This window comes from Charadrius vociferus, unplaced genomic scaffold, assembly GCF_000708025.1.
Source record: "Charadrius vociferus isolate BGI_N301 unplaced genomic scaffold, ASM70802v2 scaffold234, whole genome shotgun sequence".
NCBI lineage: Eukaryota > Metazoa > Chordata > Aves > Charadriiformes > Charadriidae > Charadrius > Charadrius vociferus.
Window position 1 is genome coordinate 1,051,429 of NW_009648148.1, and position 21,237 is coordinate 1,072,665.

Consider the following 21,237-nt stretch of genomic DNA (forward strand, 5'->3'; position numbering starts at 1 on the left):
TAGATCTTTTTATTCCCTAGTCATCTAGGTACAGTTTCATTGTTTGAGGGCTGGGTACAAAGCTTCACGCGTTAGGATTAAGGTCCATTAGTACACTGGAATAAATATTAATTCTATTTTCAAGAATTGATAATGCACTGTTATTCTCACACTGAGAATGAATGAGGATGTGAAAGTTAATAGATGATGTGGCATAGTAATTTAGGAAAGTGAGCATGGGAAATGATCCTGATATACCCTGTGTGAGCATAATAAGGATCTGAAAATTCAGCTAACAGGAATAGTTAGGTTTAGGTTTTGGGTTTTTGTTTGTTTGTTTTTTTTGGTTTTTTTTTTCCATTTATGTGACACAATGAACTGCATCCATCCTCATGGAGATTGCTTAGGTTCTTAGGGAAAAATGCACAAAGGCAGAGAATAGACCCTGCTTTTTCATTCTAGCAGATTACACTATGAACACACCAGTGTATGTGCCTTTACTGCCCCCAAATCAGGTCTGATTTATGGTAGGTGGTGGAAGGATGCAGACTCGTCCCTGGCTTCAACAGCTGTATTACGTGAAATGTCTACCACCACCTTTGGAAGAAAAGGAGGGTTCTGCTCTGGAAGCTTTAATTTGTATTTCATTTTGTAGAAGATGCGGGGATGCACTAAAAATATTCCAGTATCATATCTTCTAGATGCTTACCCAGCCAGCACCAATTGAGTTTGCCAGGCAAACTGACCCTGCTTAAATCCCAAACAATTCTACAGAGCAAACTGCCAGCTACAGCAACTGGACCACAGGCTCCAGCGTCACAGTTTCCCTGTGCAGGAGAGTCAGTTGGTAGACCCCTGGCGAGACCACGCCGTGAGAGATACTCTTCATGCTCCCATGGTCCTGCTGGAAGGACCTTCCCCTGGCTCAAGCATCAGGTGCAAGTGATTAACCCATCAAGCATGAGAGAGAGGAAGACATCAACACCTCATTGTAAAAGCCTGAAGAATGAAAGGTGGGAAAGCATTAATGGGGGAGGAGGATAATGGCCAAACAGTAAGTCCTGTGTTTGCTGTGTAAGGTGTGACAGTCTGGGGCATGGAATGTGGCGTGCTAGGTAAGAACCTAGTGATTGATTGTTTGCGCTTTACCTTGTTGCAAAGCCATGCCAAAGAAGCAATGTCCGAGTCCCTAAGAGAACTTGAATGATCCAGAGGAGCCAGGGCCCTAGGGTGTTGGTGGGGCTGTCCTCACAAATGTGAAATATGTGGTTCTGCCACCCCGCAGGCAAGACTGCAAGGAAAGGATTAAGGTTGTAAGGAAAAGCTGCAGAAAAATTACTTTCTCATCACAGGGGGGAAAGGTTAAAATAGCAATAGCTGCACAAAGAAAAGAAAGTATTCCAGCTAACCTCAAAAAATAGAGGCTTCCAAATTTATCATATTCACTTCTTTTCAATGTCACATTCATATACTTTAATATGTCATATTGATACGTTTTCATATATAGGAAAGAATTCCTTGCTAGATATTTTCAGTAATAGCTAAGATTCATGTGCTCAGAAGCTGTAACACTGCAGACTTGTCCATAATTGACTTGGACTTAAAAAGCAGTTGTTGAGTTTGAGCTTACTTTACAATTATGTCTCTCATATGACCAGTCAGATCTGAAAGTCTCCATCTAATAATTTTCTCAAGTGTGAATTAGCTTTTGCAGCTCTAAAATCCAACTGCCCTTTTGCCTTCATTGTCCATGAAGCATTCATTTGTAAATATCAGTCATAAACAGAAAAAAAGTCAAATTTTCAGTGTAAAGATAGCTGATGAAATGTTAATCTTCTGATGTGCACTTTTTTGATATCTTTGTTATATAAAGCCATATTTTTTGGTGATCATTCCTGTAAATACACCTCTGAAATAACAAAACAGCACAGAGCCAAGAGAGAATTCAAACTGAAAGATTTGTGGTTTTAAACTAGAGGTACTTTCTGAAGACATCAAGTACACAATGTAATTGCAGCCAGCAGTGGTTGATTATAGTGTCTTTCAAAGTCATTTTATTATTCGGTGCTCTCAGCAGGACAAAAGGTCCAGAACTATAAAAATAACTAAATGCAGCAGAAATGTTAAGATAACTACTACCTCCATCCTGCATTGGGATCTATTAACATGGCCCTTTTGAACAACACAACTGCTTTAACCTTAGTGGACCTGAATGCACACGAACACCAGCCTTGACAAAAGCGCACAGTGACAAAAGAGGGAAAGTGAGAAGTATATCTCCTTCTTTAGTTCATGAATGGCAGTGGCAAAAGATGACTGTATGACTTTATTCAGTAGCTGGTGAATTGATGATGTTGTTTGTCTGCTCTCAGATATTTTTATTTTTTTGCACCTGGCATTTGAAAAGAGCCTTAGTGTCATCTTGTTTCAGAGATGCCCACTCTAAGTCTCTGTATTTAGCCACACTGGGAGCATACCTTTTATCCACTGTGCGTAGCAATCTCAACACACAAGACAGAGGAATGGCACAGAAAAGGAAATCTCATTCCCATTGTATGGTTGCGTTATGTGACTTTTCTGTGGTCGTTCAAGAATATCTGTGGTGGTGCTGGAACCTGGACTTAGATTTCCTGAGTCATACAGCAGCATTTCAATCACAAGGTTATTCTTTTTTTCTTTCTGATGGTGTGCCAGTCCAAGGTGTAATATCTGTGCTTTAACCACCACGTGCACCTTTGCTGCACATAGAGGCTGGACGTTGGCATATGCTGGAAGATGTGTGAACACTGTAGCTGGAGCACCTGGAAAAGGATCTGATGTTCCCTGGATGTGCAGGCAAAAGCAGTGACTGCTGCAAGAGCAGCAACCTTATGTAGGTGTCACCTCTGGAAGCAGCTATCTGGAGGAGGAAGGAGAGACCCAGCCCTCGCTGATGCTGTCCTCTTTGTGAGCTGCCTCCGCGTGGCACTAAGAGGAAGCAGAAGTTGGCCTTGCAAAAGGCTTCTGCCTTCTTCTGCCTTTTGCAAAAGGTGGTGTGGGGACAGGCCTCCATGGCACTTCATTGTCCCCCTGCAGCGGGAAGAATCCCGCTAGCGCTGAGTTATAATCTAAAATGGAGGACAGGTATGTGACTAGCAGGTAATAGAACTTAATATAATTTACAGTATTAGTTTGTTCCCTCATGGGCAGAAGACTAAAACAGTTAAGCAATCAACTACATTTAGTAGAACAAATCGGTAGCACTCCTACTGCTGTGCATATCCGGTACATGGGTCTTTTATTCCTGATCAATACCTTAATGGCAGAGAGTAGCAGATGTGCGTGGAATCATGGCCAAAGGGTTTTCAGCAGTACAAAAACCATCCTTGAAGCCATGAAAATGCTATAGGAAAACCTTATTCCTTGTTGCAGTACTTGATGGAAGTCTGAAGCGTTGTCATCCTGTTGTGAAAGTTACTGCTGTTTTCAGACAAGCAATAAGCTACTATCGAACTTGCAGTTGCTTTTATAAAGTTGGGGCTTTCCCTAACCTTATTTATTTGTTTATTTATTTCAGAATAGGGAACCAGAAGGTTCTTGAAAGCAGGAGTGTCATCAAAAAGAAATGTATTCTACCTTTTGCATCAAAATCTGATGTCTGAAAAGGAGCCTAGCCTCCTGACCTAGTTAATAGAAAGTGAAAGGCTCTTGGGTGACTTGAAGTGCGTAAGTTAAAGCGTTTTGTCTCTCCACTGAAAAAAGCTACATGGTTTGAATACCTCTTCTTCTGTTTCTTTTTAGACTCTAGTACTTGCAAGTCTCTTAGACAGACTCTTAGAAGTGATCATTGACATTTTAGGCTATTCATTGTAAAGTAAAAATAGAGCTATTTTAAACAAGACTCCATTCTGAGAAAGGAATGAGATGCCACCAATCAAAAATCTCTAGTAGGGGAACTATTCCAAATATTTAGACACATTAAAAAAAAAAAAAAAAGCAACAAAAAACCCCAACTGGTTAGCTTTTCCCTGACAATTGTTTTTCTTAATGTAGGTAACATATCCTGTTTTGCTTCTTCCCTGCACGCTCAGCCTACCATTTATTAGGCACCCATGCCATCAGAGGAAAATTATCCACAAGCTCCCATAAATGAGACAGAACCACAGACAACAAATCCTTTCTGTGCTGGTCAGCAATTACTCAAAGCCAAGGTGTCAGCAATGCTCTCCAAACACAAGAGAAAAATCTGGGCTTGCAGGTGTTTTAGTGGCATTGCAGTTGTCCCTCAAGTATCGCAGTGAGACGATGAAGGCAGAGGCTATATTGCCACATGCATAGCCAGGAATGAAAGAAAGGAGGAGGTAAGGTTTCTTTTTCAACAGGCATCAGCATATCTTCGTATCAAAGAACTGACTATTTTTGACAGTAGTAATTAGACAGTTCAATCACAGAAAGAAGTAAAAGAAAATTCTTTGACAGGAATGTTTTGGTTGCGCTTTGGGCAGTGTATATTGTTGTCAAACATGATGTTAATTGCTAAAATCCTGATTTATCTCCTACAGAAGAAACCCACAGACTGAGATAGCACAATTCTTACAGCAAGTGGTACAACTGAGGGCAAACAGGCAAGCAGAGTTCCCCTGATTCTAATTCAGGCATATTAGAGCTTATGCACTTTTCCTATGTACAAAAGAGATTTTTCTTTTCTGTTTGTTGTTTACAACTGTCTGTAACTTCACATTTTTAGGATAGCCACAATCCTATGTGTGATCGCTACTGCCTTTTTTTGTTTGGTGGTTTGTTTTTTTTTTTTTTTTAGAAACCCTAACCTCTTCTGCCTGCCTTTTGCAGTTCTCCCATACGGGGACTCTCCTTGCCAGCGTGCCCCATTTCATCCGTGGCAGAGCAAAGCAGTTGACTTTCTTAAGCAGTTTTCCACTCACCAGCTGCTGTTTCCTTCTCCCTCTCTGCTAGAGGCTCAGTGCTCACTATATTTTTCTTTACTTCTTGACAGAAACATATGCTAATTTCCCACTCTGAAGTTAGGCAAAACCAATCACTAGGTGGGACATAAGGTACTGGACCAGGGGAATATAGAAATAGCTAAACTTTGTATTTGATTGCCAAGGGCTTTCAAATTTCTCATAGACTTTCATGGCCATTTACTACTGTGAAATGGATGCAGAGTGCTACCAAATCAGAAACGCCAGCAATGCTCGGCTTATTGTGGGCAAGTGAACTCCATTTGTGCAAATACGCTCCAACAGGAGCAATCAACTGGAAAATAGAAAGATGCCCATTAAGACTCATTTCATTACGAATGTGCTATTAAAAGAACTGTAGATTAGTAGGTCATGTCTTCCTTTTGATGAAAGGGTCTATTATTTCTTTGATCGTGATAGTAACTGGCTACACTAAAATGCTATAGCTTCTTTAAAAGCCTCTTAATGTTACCCCTATTAACTGCACAGCTTAAGAAGCTGTAGCAAAAGACAGGAGAGCTAATGCAGATCTGCTGCCTCCCTTCTCAGATCTCTTGATCCTACCTGGGATCCTCCTAAGGATCTAGGAGATCTTCTCAAGCAGGGCTAGACTGGATGGCAGAGTGGAAATAACCATGCCAAGTCCTCCTGCCCTATCCTCATGGTTAGAATTGAAAAAAGCTGCAGCAGTGAGAGGGACTGAGCCATTTCTGAGTGAATTCAGAGCTACTACGACTGGATAACGACTATTAAAACGGTAATAAGATGTGCTTGTGGTTCATCCAGGGTGAATAAATACCACACCATGCTGGCCGGGATGTTCTGGCAGTCTGAGCACTAGAACATTCTTGTCCAGGCAGGATGATATTTATTCATTGTACAACAGCACACCAGAAACATCGACGCTCTGCCTATGACAACAGGAGAGGCAATAAACTTTACCACTTCAGTGTGTATTTCCAGCCACAATGACTCATTACTTAACTGAGGTTTTGTGAACAGTGAGTGATGTTTCTGAAACTCTTGAAGTTTCTTGAATAGGCAACATGCATACTTGCTTTTCAAATCACTAATCTGAGAGGTGGCTTTCTTCTTTGAAAAGGGCCTTTTAATATGTTTTTGCTAGTAATTTTATGTTTCTCAGAATATGAAAATGTATAAAAGAATAATGTTACTTGTGACTGAATAGCTTCTGAAGTATTTAATAATGCCACTTATGTCAGCAGTTCTTTGAAAAACCTTAATGAGTTGTTTAATTAGGAATATTGAGGAAATTTGAATCACACAGGGTTTTTTGTTTTTTGGTTTTTTTTTTTCCTCTTTTGGTTCACACTGCTCTGCATACACACACTGTAAATATCAAATACTATACAGGTGACTAACCCCTTTGCTTGTATTATTAAAGCATACTCCTCTGGCCATTGAAACCAGTAAGAAAGTTCCTTTCAGTGGTATGTGATCAGTTCCCTGCAAACAAGTTGCTTCTTGGGAGTAAAAAAATATCTGGGAAAAACTCCAACCTGACTTAAAACAATTGGTATTCATAGTATTGTTAAATTCTTCTCAATTATGTGTGGAATCTCCTTGGGATATAAACAGAGTTCATATTTTTTGGAAGTGGGGTCTCTAATGGAATTACTGAAATCTTCCCCTTGTGTAATGGAGACTTGAATATGGTGCTTTATTTTTAAAATCTGTTCCAGACAAGGCTCTTTGCTGTTGCTTTCCACTGAAGGGAGCAGGAATCATGCTGCAACTCTTAACTATATTGTTAATGCTAAACAACTATGCAATCATTGTATGCAGCAAATTGGGGATTAGAAGCTTCTAGGATGGCTCTGCTCTTATGTTTTAAACAACTGAAGGAGCTAAGCCTAAAAATACAAAACATGTGATGCAAGTGGTTGTTCTTGGTCCAGAATTCAGTGGAACATTCCTCTGTGCAAACCACTAAAGACAGCAAAATTGGCCACCTTTACTCAGTGGAGTTTTGGTTTTGATTCTGAATTAATTCCATAGAGTTGCCAGGATTGATAGCCAAGATCAAAAACACTGGATAAGTGGTTAAGGAGGAGCAGAATTAAAAGAATCTATTTCTGCATAATTTGTGCTTTCATGCCTGTAAACAGATGTCTCTGAGTGAAAAAAAAAAAAAAAAAAAAACAACAAAGAGATACTAATCTAATCAAGAGAGATTTCTTTTTTATTGCAGAAAATCCTTTTCATCTAAAAGGTATTCCCCTAGGCAGTTAATGTTCAAGAAAAGTATTTCTGGTAAGAAATGAAACTTGACAAACTGAGGTGTTAGTACAATCTCTGACACTGCTCTTTACATCAGAGAAGGGTAAATGTGCTGTTCTTTCATTACTGGAAAGACTACTCTATATGTCTTAAGTATTTTCTTAAGCCAAACCTAAACTTCTCTGGTGCTCTTACAGAAAGCAATAAACAGAAACAACCAACCTTGTTCTTGTTGAAACTGATGAGAATTTTGTGTCATTAGAGCCAGTGTGTCACTCTGATTTTTTTTAATGTTTTTTAGTTCTACTGTTGCTTCTTTCAATTGTTGCTAATTTTTTTATTAGCAAAATTTCTGTTAGCCTGCTTTCAATGACTACAGCTGAAGATGCTGGAGTTTAAATACCAAATGAAGTGACCAAATGTTTACTGACTGCATCTACAGAAATCCATGCTTTTGCAACAAATGGTGCATTTAATTAAATCTCAAACATTCCTGAAAATTGCACTTATTTGCATTCATAATATGTTCCACCCTAGTATCTTAAATATTGCATGCACTTCTAGTGCATTGTGGCTGTCATCAGCTTAGGCTGCTTCCTTCTGGAGAGATAAAAGCCTCCTTCCTGTCAAGGTCACTTAGCTTTGATCCTGAAGTCCTCCCACTTTCTGCTTTCCTGTTTCCTTCTCACCTCTAATTATGGGCAAACTGATGTAAGCTGAAAATTGACAAATTGCCCTGAAGGCAAACATGAGTGCTTATTCACCTGTCTAAGGTACCCGTATAGTCTCAATTACCAAGGAATTCGAACACTTAATAATCTTTATTGTATTTGTCCTCAGAGTCATTTTGTGAGAATTGCGGAGCTACCATTCCTGAACATGGAAACAGAGTGAATGGAAAGACCAGACCTTCAAAGGCATTTGGAAACCTAAATCTTACTGCAATCAGGTCAATGGCATTTAAGCCTCTTATCCCATGACATTTTAGCACTAATTCAAAAACAGAAGACAATACGGACACTGAAAAATCCAAGAAATCATTAAAAACTGAACATGGATAAACTCATGGTATTTCTACCCAAGTCCTGACAACTTTGTTTTTCATGATCTTTTCTTACATTTACAGTTTTATAATATTTCTCACCTGCTGCATGAAGACAGTTGCAAAACAAAATCAACATTATACCCATGGTTTATTAGCTCCATCTACACTTTATCTGTTGAATTGATTGTCTTGTAATAAAATGTTGTTTTCTCAGTTACGTAACCAATCCATAATTTATCTGTTTTGAACCAGAAACTAGATTCTCTCTCCTATTTAAAGCCCCTGCAACCTAGCAACAATGCAGGTGTTAGGTACATGCAGGTAATATGAGGGGAAGTCTGGCACGGAGTTATCTGCCTCTGCTCCATCCCCATAATCTCTAACCAATACCCCTTTCTTCTGATTTACTGCAGGTTATTTTACACTGTAAGTTGTAAGAGGACTTATTTTCAAGTACGGGCACTTATAAAGCAGTAGGGATTATCCGAGATTCAGGCTGCCTATGAAAAAATATAGTATTTCATTAAATAGGCAATCTAAGATTTATGATTTTAGATTTTCATTCCTTCCTGTTTATAGAGGCCTGAAATTTGTTGTGTGATATATTGTCACTTAGTACCATATTCCAAGTGTTGAGTTTACATGTGTATATATAAAAATATATATTAAATATATATATATTTGTATGCCCGTGTCTATGTGCTACACACTACCAGCTATACTAGTAATGGCTATAGTAATGCTACTGTTGCCGGTGGGAATTCAACTTTGATTTCAGTGCTGAAGGGCTAAAGCGTTTCCTTGACATTAGCATCCAGAATAGAATGGAGGCTTAAAACCACAAGCCGCTGTTCCTTGAAATGAAAGTGTGACTCTATCAGATGTGAACAGAGCTGAGTGACTGCCGCTTGAAAGAAAACCTCAGGTGTTTGGGTGAATAACATCTAACACTTTGACTGCAGTCCATTTGACTGTAACTGGAAAAAGATCAGGCAAGCAGAGTTTTACCCACAAAAGCCTTGATATAATTGGTGTGTACACTTGTTTGGAGGAGAGCGTGTATGCGTCATCAGTACCAGTGTGAACACAGCTTTTGTGGCCCTGCACCTTAGGAAATAAGATGTTGCCATTGCTACAGACAGATTGCAGATTTTGTTTTACCTGACACAGGCCCCTTCAGGCCTCGTCTGGTCCCGAGCTTACGTTAGCTTGTTTTAGCTGAACCAGCAATTGCCCAACAGGTGGCTAACATCCAACTTATTTTTTGTGTTAGTTTAACTTTGTGAAAATGCATGGTTTTACCCTAAAGAAATTATACCATGTATGTTGTTCCAACAACTCTTTAGTGAATATTCTGTAACTAAAGTTGGGCACCAATTAAAAAAGCAATAGCAACAGACTGTGTGAAAAGCCCAAACAGACCCAAGACCGAGGTGGAAGAAACTCTGACCATCTACAGCATACTTCTCCCACTGAGGAACTTAGGACACTAATTACTCACTGTTGCTACTTCGAAGGTAGGTACGCATAACATGACCAAAAGAGGCAGATACCAGGAAGCTGATGACTAACAAATTGGATTACTGGGAATTAGGAACAATCAGATCATATGGAATATAAATGTTAGCATCGTCGTAACTGGACTTAGAATAACTGTTCGATTCATTTTGATTTTACTGTTGAAACATTAATTAGACTAACAATAAACTCTAATTGTTGGCTCTACGTATAAGATGTGTTCCCCTGTGCCTATAATGAGATTTTGACTGTAACGCTTTTTGTCAGATGGGCAATTTTTATGCAGCAGAAGTGTGGAAAAAGGGAAAATAATGAGAAGTAGCAGCAAGGAGAAAGAGAAGGAGTGGCAGCAGAGAGGCTCCTAGCTTGGCAGCGCTTCAGAGCTGGGATGCAGCTGGTTATCCAGCTGTGAGCCTGGGATGCAGCCAGACGAGGAAGACTCAGGGCACAGCCCCCGGTTGTACCTTTTCACTGCATTTATATGAAGCTCATGCTGATGGCCCTCTGACATATCGACCGGCGTCGCAGGGGTCAGGTATTTTCTTAGGATCTAGCCCAGAAAGGAATTTGAGTGGGTGTCGCTCCCCTGTGCTGTCCACAGGGAGCAGCATCAAAGGCAGGGCAGGGACTGCATGCAGAACCGAGGGCTGCGATCGCCTTCTTGGTCACAGCATCAGTTTTGCTCTTGAAGCAGCCCCCTATTCTCAGCATTTTCGCACTGCGGGGACGAGTTCCCTGCCAAAACAGACAGCATCGATTCATTAGTCAAGGCTGACTGAAATTCAGAGCCGCATCTCAGGGGTGCAGCTTGTAATTTGGAGGCCTGAGGGAAATGGGTGTGAGGGTGACTGTAAGCAGCCTTGCTTTCTGGCATGCTCTGGGGCCAGAAGTGGCCCCTGACAGAGCCTGGGCAGTCCCGGGGAGCTCTGTAGGCACTACAGCAGCCCGTGCTTTGCTGGTTAGTCTCTACCTCCCCAAATCTGTGCATCTAGAAACTGCAGCCCAAGACCATCCTGGACGTTCTCCCTGTGCTGATATATACATGAGCAGAGTCACAGGAGTTCAGTTCCTGTGCAAATGATGAAATCTAGGGGAACGTATCTTTCCTTGTGGTGTCTGGGGCTTTTAAGGCTCCTTAAACAGACCCTTTAGTAAACGCAGGGAGGCTGAGAGAGTGATGGATGACTCCCTGTTCGTGTCCAATTGCAACATACGATGTGACACGAGTTGGTTTTCTCGATCATACAAAAAGAAAAAAAAAAAAACATGCCTCACTGCTCTTGAAAGCTAAACAGGGAAAGGGAGCGTTTCACTTCAGTGGAGTTGCATACCCGTTGAACTGACATGGTGGGGAAAGGGATGGGATGTGGTTCCCGGGGGGGCTCCCAGTTAAAAGGCACCCAAGCCATGCGCCCTGAATAACCATATGAAGGAAAATGAGTTGTCTTCAAGGAAAAATGGCAATGTCTGGCCTGCCTTGCTGTTCCTCGTCAAATGGGGGAGTACAATATATCATCCCTGCCTAAACTCTGCATATTGAGTTAAGCCTAACATTTGGATTTATTAATAGTACAGCTTCCCTCCTCCGTTCCCCCAGGATAAGAATTCAATCTTTCTTCCCAGGAGCTGCATTTTTATGCATACTTATGGGCAGGCAAGGTTCGCAGAAGGTGACTCCCTACAGAAAATGTGTGGCTGCTTAATGTCAATTTGTTTCTGCGTTTGCTGGAGAACCCTGTAGTAATCTGGATGAATACTTGCTGTAAATTGATAACAAAATATGATGTCCTAGAAAGTATATGCTAGCATGAAACACAAGGGAAAAAGAATCCCCATTCCATTTAAAATTAGCAAAGTTGTTACAAAATGGAGAGATTTCCCTTTGTGTTCTGAAGTAATTTATAAAGGTGGTTTGTTTTTCTTTTTTTATTACAGCTGTTTGGTGAGTGGGATGGGAAAGAGACAGATAATTGATGAATGTGCTTTTTCTGACATGGGGGGATGTAAGCTCAGCTTGTGGCTGGGGGAGAAAGGAAGATTAATTGTCAGTTGGTCTACTGTGCAAAACTTTGACAAACTTCTCCAGTGTGGAATCTACGCTTTTTAAATGTCTGTCTTCTTCTTTCCCTGGATACATGTGAATGTAATACTCATAGTGCTAGGGGTGGCAGGAAAGATGCTAAAATGCAAAACTGTGGGAAGAAAATCAGAAGTAGAATGGGTCACCGTTTTACTTCTGAACATTTCAGAGCCTTGGAGGGATGGGAAAGGAGCTGCAGACTGCTTTGGCTTGGTCAAACAGAATTTCCCCTTGGGTTTAAAAGGGAGTGCATGCTGCCATTGCATCTTTCAGCCACTGTGAGGGGATGAGCATGAGCACTCTCAGTATCTAACCCTATTCCTTGTACTTTTAGCTTGGTAGCATCAACCTTGCGGCCGTGGGTCCTCTTCCACCCTTTGCCTATACCTGCACTTGTTTTAGTCAGGTTTAGTTTTTGTTTTTTTTTTTTCCTGAATTGCTTCTAATTGCATTTTAAGGCTGTTGTATCCTACTTTATTTTCATCTTCAAAGCAGCAAGGCAAAATCTATAAATTCTATTTTAGACATCCAAAAAAGCTCTGAACAATTTTTTTAAACTGTTTTTCTTACTTGCTGTTATTTATAGGCTTGATCTCCAACCCCATGCCCTAACTCACCTCTGTACCAAACCACATTAAGTCTTAACGAGAAAATCTTTAGGGTGAGATCACAACAAATAAATAGCTGTTTACCCATGAGTCCTTTCTGTTGTTTCTCTTTTTTTGGTGTGTTGTAGTATTCCTGTGGTTTGATAGGATCAAAGTAGTCTGGCTTTTGTATTCCCATGGCTGGTCACAGGCTATACGAACATTTTTCAAATTCTACCTTCCACCCAGGACATGTACTAGCTCTCAAGGAGGCATAAAGGAAACATCCCAATCCAATGACTGCTGCAGATGTGTTCAATAAAAGAAGAGCTGTAACTACACAAATTACCTTTGCTAAGCTGCAGGGTGCTGCAGAACTCCTGGAATGAGTTTCTCCCAGCCACACTTTTCATTCTCTCTGCTGGTTGTGAATGAATACAAATTAAGAAGAAATCCCTGAAAGAGGTTATAGGCCTATACAAATATCTTACAAAAGAACCAGCCTGCTCATGCAGCTTGTTTTTCACATTGCTGCAAGTTTTAGGAAGAAACGGATGCTACCTCTTTGGAAGCCTGCATGAGTAGGGCAGGAATGTGAGAGGTTCAGCACAGCTGACTAGCAATTTCATTACAAGCCTTGCAATAATTGATATTTTAATTAAAGCCCCAGCTCCTGGAGACGGGTGATTGTCAGAGAATGTCCATTTTCATTTAGGAAAGCGTGTTTCTAGTCTGAAGTTTGCCAAATATATATTTGGAAATATAACCTGTGTCCTAGCCACCCCAGAGCTGGAATGCAGTGAAAGCCAATCTGTACTTATAACACGTTTTCATTGTTTGAGACAAAATACCTCCTGAGTGGAAAGCCAAACTAATAGACGTTGGGGCTGGGCCTCAGACTTTCGAATGTGTCATGGTTAACTCTGGACGTTTAAATTCAAGATCTGGAATGTGCTGAGATTGAGAACAGCAGATGGAAGAAGGGGCCGCGGCAGCCTGTCGTGGGGAGGAGCGCAGAAGGGGGTGCAAAATACCTGTTGGGACCAGGAGGAGCAGAATAGTCTTAACAAACTCTATCTGCATCCCCAGGAGGAGCAAAAGCGCGCTCTCTGCCAGGGAATAAAAAGCTTACAGAGAAATATCACTGTGTTACCTTCTACTGAGGAAAACAGTTTCCTACAGATATTGATTTACTTCATCTTTTGGCTCCAAAATGCCATTAAACAGTGTATTGAAAACTGTATGATAAAACCTGGGCCCTGGGTTCAGTCCATGGACAACCAGAGTCTCTCCAGACCTCTATACCTGGCTAAGGCTCAGCCCAGTTCTTTCACCAGTGGCATCCACAGCTCTGTAGTGTTTTAAGAAATCCACCTGCCTCTCCTTCTCTGGCAGAGGTGCAGAGAGGGACTGGTTGTATTTTGGCTTTGTAGGTATAGAAGCAGGATTTTAACTGTTATTCCATACTTACAGGTTTGGTTTATTTCTTCTAGGAACTACTTTGTAGAGTCCCTCCTGTTGCAGAGCCCTGGGAAATGAAACCAGGAGTTTACCTACACGAGAGTTATATGCTTCCATAGTTTTTTTTTTTCCATTTGTGAATTTGCTATGCACAATCAATTTCAAAATGCTATAAAAAGAGCCAACATGAAAGAAATTCGAAACCCTTAGTGGAGTGTTGCCTTTAAAAATAACAACATTTTGGCTTCAGGCCAACCATGCTGAGAACAAAGGGAAGAAAAATTCTCTTAAAATATTTAACATTACACAGTGGATTATACTGGATTACAAATAATCAAACATGTCTGTTTATTTAAAAAAAACTCAAAAAACTATTCATGTCAAGTGCAGTTCTGTAGCTTTCATGTTTGTTTGTTACTACTCAATAATATTTTAGTAAAAGCCTCTTACAGGCCAGAAAATAATCCTTTATTCTTTACTGGGTTTGGCCTTTTTCTTATATCTACATAAATTCAGAGGATTTCTTGCATGGGCTTTGAGAAGAGTAGGGTGGAAACCATTTCCAATTAGCAAATGGTACTTTCCTCTTCACTACCTATCCCATGAAACAGGTCATGTCACACATGCAAGGATGGCCATGGAGTGACCCAGTTTGTTGCACCGAGTCATTGGTGCGAATATAACCAGTTTTACATATAATCTTCTCTGGCATTAGCGGACAGCATAGGTAATTTGATGCCTTTTTTCTCCCAAACGTGGCTGATAACAGTCTCCACTTACATAATTGGCAGAGTTTTGGGAACAAGCTTTATTAATTTGCCTACTTTTAAAAGGATTAGTACATCAGGAAAGTAAAAAAAAAATGGGAGAAAGGGGAGAAAGGAATGGAGTAAGAGCAGCTATTATGAGGGATTTTTAATAGATTAATGACCTTTGAGGGACAAAGTGGGTTGAGAACTGCAAAAGCAGCTTTCAAGTTATGGAAGTGGTATTGTCCAACCATTGAAATAAAATAGTCAATAGGATCTATCCTCCTGTCCTGTCTCCTGGACAGAGAACTTGGGCCCTGAAGCTCAGTATTTAGAGCCTTTGAACCTCTCCTCAGCTGCCAACTGACCCTGGTGGTGCCAGAATTCCCCAGGCGCTCACGCTTCTACCATCAAAGCCCTCCAGGTGCGTGCACTTCTGGTACTGAGAAAGGGCAAAATTATGCAAATCCGATGCAGGCAGGCAATGTGGCAGCTAACATTTGGCATTATTCACAGGCTAGACCCTCCTTTTCTTATTCCCCCTCAGGAGCCTCAGCTGGGACATCAAAATGAGTCCACCAAATTGGAACAGCGTTCAAGCCCATTTCCCACCTCCAGCCACTGCGCTCCGGTGGGGCTCTCTGAGCTGGATCCTTTTCAATTTGTTGCGCTAAGGCTGTGCAACATACTCTAATATTCATAGCACCCAGGCTGTCCATCTGACTGCCCTAACCACCACATCTAAGCCTCCTCTCCAGCCTTTTTTTGGCCCAGTAGCAAAGAGAAAGTTTTGGCTCGAGGTCTTTCTCCTGTCTGTTTTACTTCTCCCCTCTTCTGCCTACATGGATAGAGCATAAACTGAGCTGCGCCTCTACCTCACACAACCAAATGGGCTCAGATGGGGGAGCGAGGTCTTGTCCACATGTTCTCTCTCAGCTGCAGCTGTCTTGGCTTAAGAGCATTTTTGTCGCCAGACACTCATCTGCACACCCTGCCAGGAGAGGAGGCTGTCAGCTGTGCTACACCTTAACGCATTTCAGTCAAAATAAGCTCATTGTAGCTTGCAGATCTCTAGCGAACCTGTACAGTGTTGAAGCAAAGGAGGTGGGGAGGGCTCCCAGGAGCGGGTCGATGTGAAGAGCTCTGGGAAGGTGGCCTGCAGGTGGAGGAGAGGTGTCTCCTTCACCAGCACAGCGCAGCCAGAAGAGGATGCAGGAAGGAGACTTCAGCCACATCGTAAAATGGGGGCTGATGCAGCTTCTGTGCAGAATATATGAAGGGACTGAATCGTGTGTGAACCCCTGTGCTTGCTTGTATTTCCCAGCCTGGTCTGCAAGATGCCAATTTAGCTATTAAGGTCTAATAACAAAATGGAAAGCTCAATTATAAAAGATGAAATGTTGCATTAGAGGTTAATAGAATGGTCTGATAAACAAATCAGTTGTTGTATTTCATCTCCCTGTTACTAAATTACTGGTTTGTCAGTTGTATGCTTCCACCCTTCCCAACTCTCTTTCTATGTGGGTTGTTGGGGTTTTTTTGTAATGCACTTGCTTTATATATTATCTCTCTTCTCTTTGAAGATAACAAAGTATAACTAAGACTTAGCTATGTTGCTTTAGCTAAAATATCTCCTGTTCTTTTATCCCTCAAACCACATGTCTTGCTTCAGTCATGCAGAAATGGATGAAATGGGAATCCGACTTGGGGGATTTAATCGCAGTGCCAAAAGGCATGGAGAGCCCTGGGGATCCGGCACCCTTTTTCAGATGTATGATGTTGACACCAGGGAAATTTGAGATGAATGTATCTGATAGAACAGCGCTTGCACATCATCTCCATAAAAAACCCCACTGTTTCCAGTTTCACTGAATACTGTACAGTTAGGCACTTCTGCCAGCATTGAAAAGCACTTTATAGGCACTGAGTGGAGCCTTGCAACACATCTTTATGCTAAGTGCTATCTTTATTTAAAAGATTGAAGGGGGAAGGAGAAGAGGGAAGGGAAGCCAAGAGGGATTAGTGCCAAGAGGGACTTACAAAAATACTTGCACGAGTTAACTTAATGGGAATTAGGCACCCGGCTGACTTCTGTGCATCCTGCGAAGGCATCTAACTCCCATGGATGAACTCCCTCAGGGACTTTTGCAGGTCTCTTGAAGTAACATTAAATCTTTGTAAATCTCACACAGAAGAGTGTGTGAGATTTACAAGCCTGAGCCAACTGTGATTAGGGCTGAGCGTTTCTACCTCTTATGGAAGCAAATGGGGCTTGGGGCTATACCAGAGGTCAGCCTGTACAACTCTAAGGGGACGATGGTGAACCTGAATAATCCAGGAGCCCACCAAACTAGTGCACTAGTCCGCCGAGTGTGCTCGGACACGAGAGGCTCCACGTGCTCTGGCTGTGAGTCCCAGGATCAGCATTTACCTGGTGCTGCAGGTAGCCCTGGTTAGCCCCCAAAAGGCTAACGGCTCCGTGGTGACTTGCACATGCCACTCTGTAGTGGAGGAGGAAATAAAATCTAGTTCATCTTACAGCAGCCACGGATATAGTGCTTCTTCTTGGTGTAGTTAAAGGCAGGGTAGGGAAGGAGCTGAGGCAGTAAAGACTACGAGGAAGCAACCGGCTCCCCCTGAAGTATTGAGATATCTTGCAGCTCTTTTGTGGCAGAGAGTTCAGAAATGCTCAATATCTGCAACGTTAAGGTTTTTTCTACTTCTGATCCTCTGATCTCTCTAATTATACACACCCTCTACAAGCCTTTTGAATTAGAGGATATGTTTTAAAATCTCATTGTCTTTTCAAAAATTAACCAACATCTCCCTCCCCTCAGAATCTCAGCAAGACAACTGACAAACCCACACTTATGGCAAGAAGTACAGAAACTCAAAAAGTACACGGACAACACAAAATAAGCTAGGAATTCAACGCTATTGTAGAGTACTGCACTCCCTGAGCACAACTATAATGCTAGTTCAGTATAGATGAGACTGTCAGAGCTTTTGAAATCTCTTCATACATTTTACAGTGTGCTGCAAAACTAGCAGGCTTGGCCCCAATGCTTCTCTGATCACGAAGCAAAGAGAAAAGCAACAGCAGAAATGAGAGCTACGTCTGCTGATACAGTGAATACTATATAACCTGCTGGAGCATTGCTGATACAGGGCTGCATGTAAAAGTGCGCTTGTTTGCTCAGGTGTGAGTATACGTATTGCCTCCCTTTGTTTACATGGATGCTTTTGTTTCCCGTGTTTATACAAGCTTGTTTTAAAGGCTGGCACATCTCATCTTTGAAGCTGTGGATCCCTCAAATTCCATCCAAGCACACTGCCAGCAATCCACAGCTGTACACAGCAAGAGCAAGTGAATAAAACAAGTGTGACTGGAAGGAAAGCAATGCTGCTTTGCTCTTGTGTGAGCTTTCTCTTTAGTCCTGTGAAGGACCCAATTTAGCAGAGCACTTTACTTTCAAACTGTATGCTTTTACTGAAGGCTGCTAGTGGACCCAAAGATAAAGATGTACCTGAATGCTTTGCTGAATCGAGGCCTAAGAAGCAGAGCACAACAGAGAAAATGTTGATCATTATCTAAGAAATGATGGGCTGGCATCATGCTGATAGAAGTACTTTTTCAGTGCACATAAAAACAGTAGGGATTACAGGTGAGGAATGGATTTCTGCATTTTCTCTCTCGTTCATTGAAGTAAATGGTTTTATGTTTCCAGCAAGTTTATTTAACTTATTCCTTCCAAACTTGCATTTTGTGTTTGAGGTGGGTAGGCAAGAAGGTGAATGAACTCTTCTGATTGTTCTAAGTTCAGGGCAGCCTTAGTTTTTCTCCAGTGACACATCTGTAAGCGTGGTGGAAGGCTCCGTGGGGGAAGAAGCTACGTACTGAGATTTTCCCATTGCCAAACAGCAAAGAACATTTTGTCTTACAAGGGGTTGGCAGACCAGGAGCGAGGCGACTTTGTTTATCATCTATGCTGGAGACCACCGCACCTTGCCCTGCCCAAAGTACAATAGCACTTCTGAAAGTGGGAAAAGCAAACAATGGTCTGGTAACATCTATGTCTTCCCTGAAGGGAAAGGAGAATTTGAATTTGAATGTGCCCCCCTCCACAAACACACACATACACACACACGCGCGCGTATATACCTCCTGCCAAAAGATGCATCTGGATCTATAAAAATCCCAGCTCCTCTTGCGTGAATGCAATCTGAAGTCATAGGTTTGCATAAGAACCAAATCCTCAGCCAGAGGGCTGTGAAGTATCTGTCAGCTCATCAGCTGGATAGATGCAGAGCGAGCTATTTAGAGCTGATGTTGCTACTTGGAAGACAGGGACTTGGTTATCTTTTCACTTCTGTGCACCTGTGGCCTATCTTGCTTATTTCATAATGCACCTACTTGCTTTTACCTTGCCTTGTTTGAGCTACGGGCAACTTCAGCATAAGCAGCTAATGTCTGGGTGCTCTAACCCTGCTGCATGGCAGAGCTTTGCCCAAGGACAGTGAGGCGGCACAGTGTGAGCTGGGGAGGGAAGGAACTACGTGGAAGGAGAGACCTGCGTGGAAGGAGAGGCCGGTGAGTGTCAGGGAGAGAGGTAGTCAGCAGAGCCAAAGGGGAGTGCATCTGACCCATCAGATCTGCAGGAAGGCAGCTTGGGAAAGGTGGGCTTTTATGAAGGAAGCAACCGCAGCGCAACAAAAGCTGTATGAAACAATATCAAGAGAGATTCACCAGAACCTCCCACCCTTGTCTCAGGTGATATATGCTCTGCTTTAATTTCTGGTTCAAGCAAACTACAGGCTTTGAACAAAAATTCAGCCAAAGCAATGCAGGTTTAGCAAATCAGCTTTCAGAAAATCATAGTGCATTATTCTACAAACGACCACCTTTGTAACAGAGGGCCACTGACTCTCTACCATTTTAAAAATAAAAGGAAGAAAATAAACTATGCTTTTGGTCCCATTGTCTCTCTGTCAGCTGCAAGTCTCTACAAACTATCAGCAAGTTACTCAGAGGAGATACTGCAATGCCTGTAACGCTGGTGCCGTCAGAATCTCTTCCTAGATGGTGGTGCTGACCAGCAAACTTGAAATTAAATCCCACTGTGATGTTCTTTTTCCTATTCCACTGAAACAAATGGAATAGTGGTTCACTGCTGGCTCCTTCTCAAAGTGTGGTCTGTGACAGCAATCTTGGAAACAGGTCTGCGAGGCGAGCTCTCCCGTTCCTGCTCTGAAGTGCTCTAGCAGATTAAAAACAGTGGGACGGAGAAGGAGAGGTTGCTGAGCAGTTAATGGCACTAGAATGGGGAGACTGCACGTTGTGATGAACATTGCCATAGTTTGTGACCTTGCCTGGTGCATGCAGTGCTGATTATACCAAAGGATCAAGCAGATGTGAAGGAAAATTGAGTTTCATCTCCTCCCAGCTATCACAGGCCCTCTTTGGTAAGTGGAGGATTATGATAGTTTAGGAAAATAATGTATATATCTGTGTGTGGTTGCAATAATGATGGATTTTTTCCCCAACCAGAGTAACAGTGATTGATGCAGCTGGCTGCAACCTACAACGAACACTAAGGTTAATTGGAGCCAAGGGCACAGCAGTCCTTAAGTAGCGTTATTCTGTGGTGCACTCATGTGCTGTCATTAATTTTCCTATTTGTTTGACTTTACAAAAACACATAGAAAAAAAAAATCTGAAAAGAACAGAAAAAAGAGCTCAATTATACCTCTTACAAGGTAGTACTGAGGATGGGGAGGAGCTGAATCGCCCAAGTGCTTGATGACATTATGCTTTTGTACAGCATATCGCCTCCAGGTAACTGGAGAGCATTCTGTGCAGTGGCATTTGCTACATCTGTGCTCTTCTGTCTCTTCTAGCTGGTGCACTAAAAGATTGGGCACCATAACACTTCCAGGCCACAGCTATTGTATTACAGCAGAGTTCAATCTGAGTCAGAATTTGAACTCCTGAAGCACCGAAAAAATATATGGAACACAGGACTAGAGCCATCGTGCTGTGTGAGAATGAATGCATGGCAGATCTAGTCTGGGATCTCTCCTCAGAAGGTGGCCAGTATCAGATGGATGGTCAGCATCTAGAGGAATGGTCAAAGATCCCAGCAACAGGCTGATATGGGGATAAACTGCTTTCCATGTGGGGGTCCTAATCCGGTAGAGTTAGAGACTGCTTTGAACTCTAAAAATCTGAGGTATCATGGACTTTCCAAAAGCAGTCCCAGGGGACGCTGGGGCAGTCTCATTCACAGTCTGCTGTTTGTGTCCACACATATGTCCCGTTCCCTTTTGAGCATTAGTGAAGTTGGGTTTAGCAGGTTTATATGTTGCAGTGGTTCCTGCAGTACGTATTCCTGTTACACAAAAAAACAAAACAAACAAAAAAAAACAAACCCAAAACATTTCCTATCCTCTGTATTTATACATTTAGGGATGAGGCCAGAAAGTTTAGAGTTGTGGGGTATACTGCAAAGCAGCCAAACAAGTGGAAGGGAGCAGGAATTACAACAGTGATGTGAATGAGAACCGATAAAACACAGATACCTGACAAATGATGTCTGTCTCTGCTGGTCCCACAGTG

At 41.9% G+C, this 21,237-nt stretch overlaps 1 protein-coding gene across 1 annotated transcript in view; it reads right to left on the minus strand.

Annotated features, from left to right (window-relative positions):
• The window catches only part of CDH6 (cadherin 6, type 2, K-cadherin (fetal kidney)), a 63,163-nt gene extending 52,889 nt beyond the window's left edge, over positions 1-10,274 (minus strand). The window contains exon 1 of the mRNA XM_009883948.1: positions 10,262-10,274. The gene's annotated coding sequence lies outside the window, so the exon portion shown is untranslated. The remainder of the gene's footprint in view (positions 1-10,261) is intronic.
• Between the last annotated feature and the right edge of the window lie 10,963 nt (positions 10,275-21,237).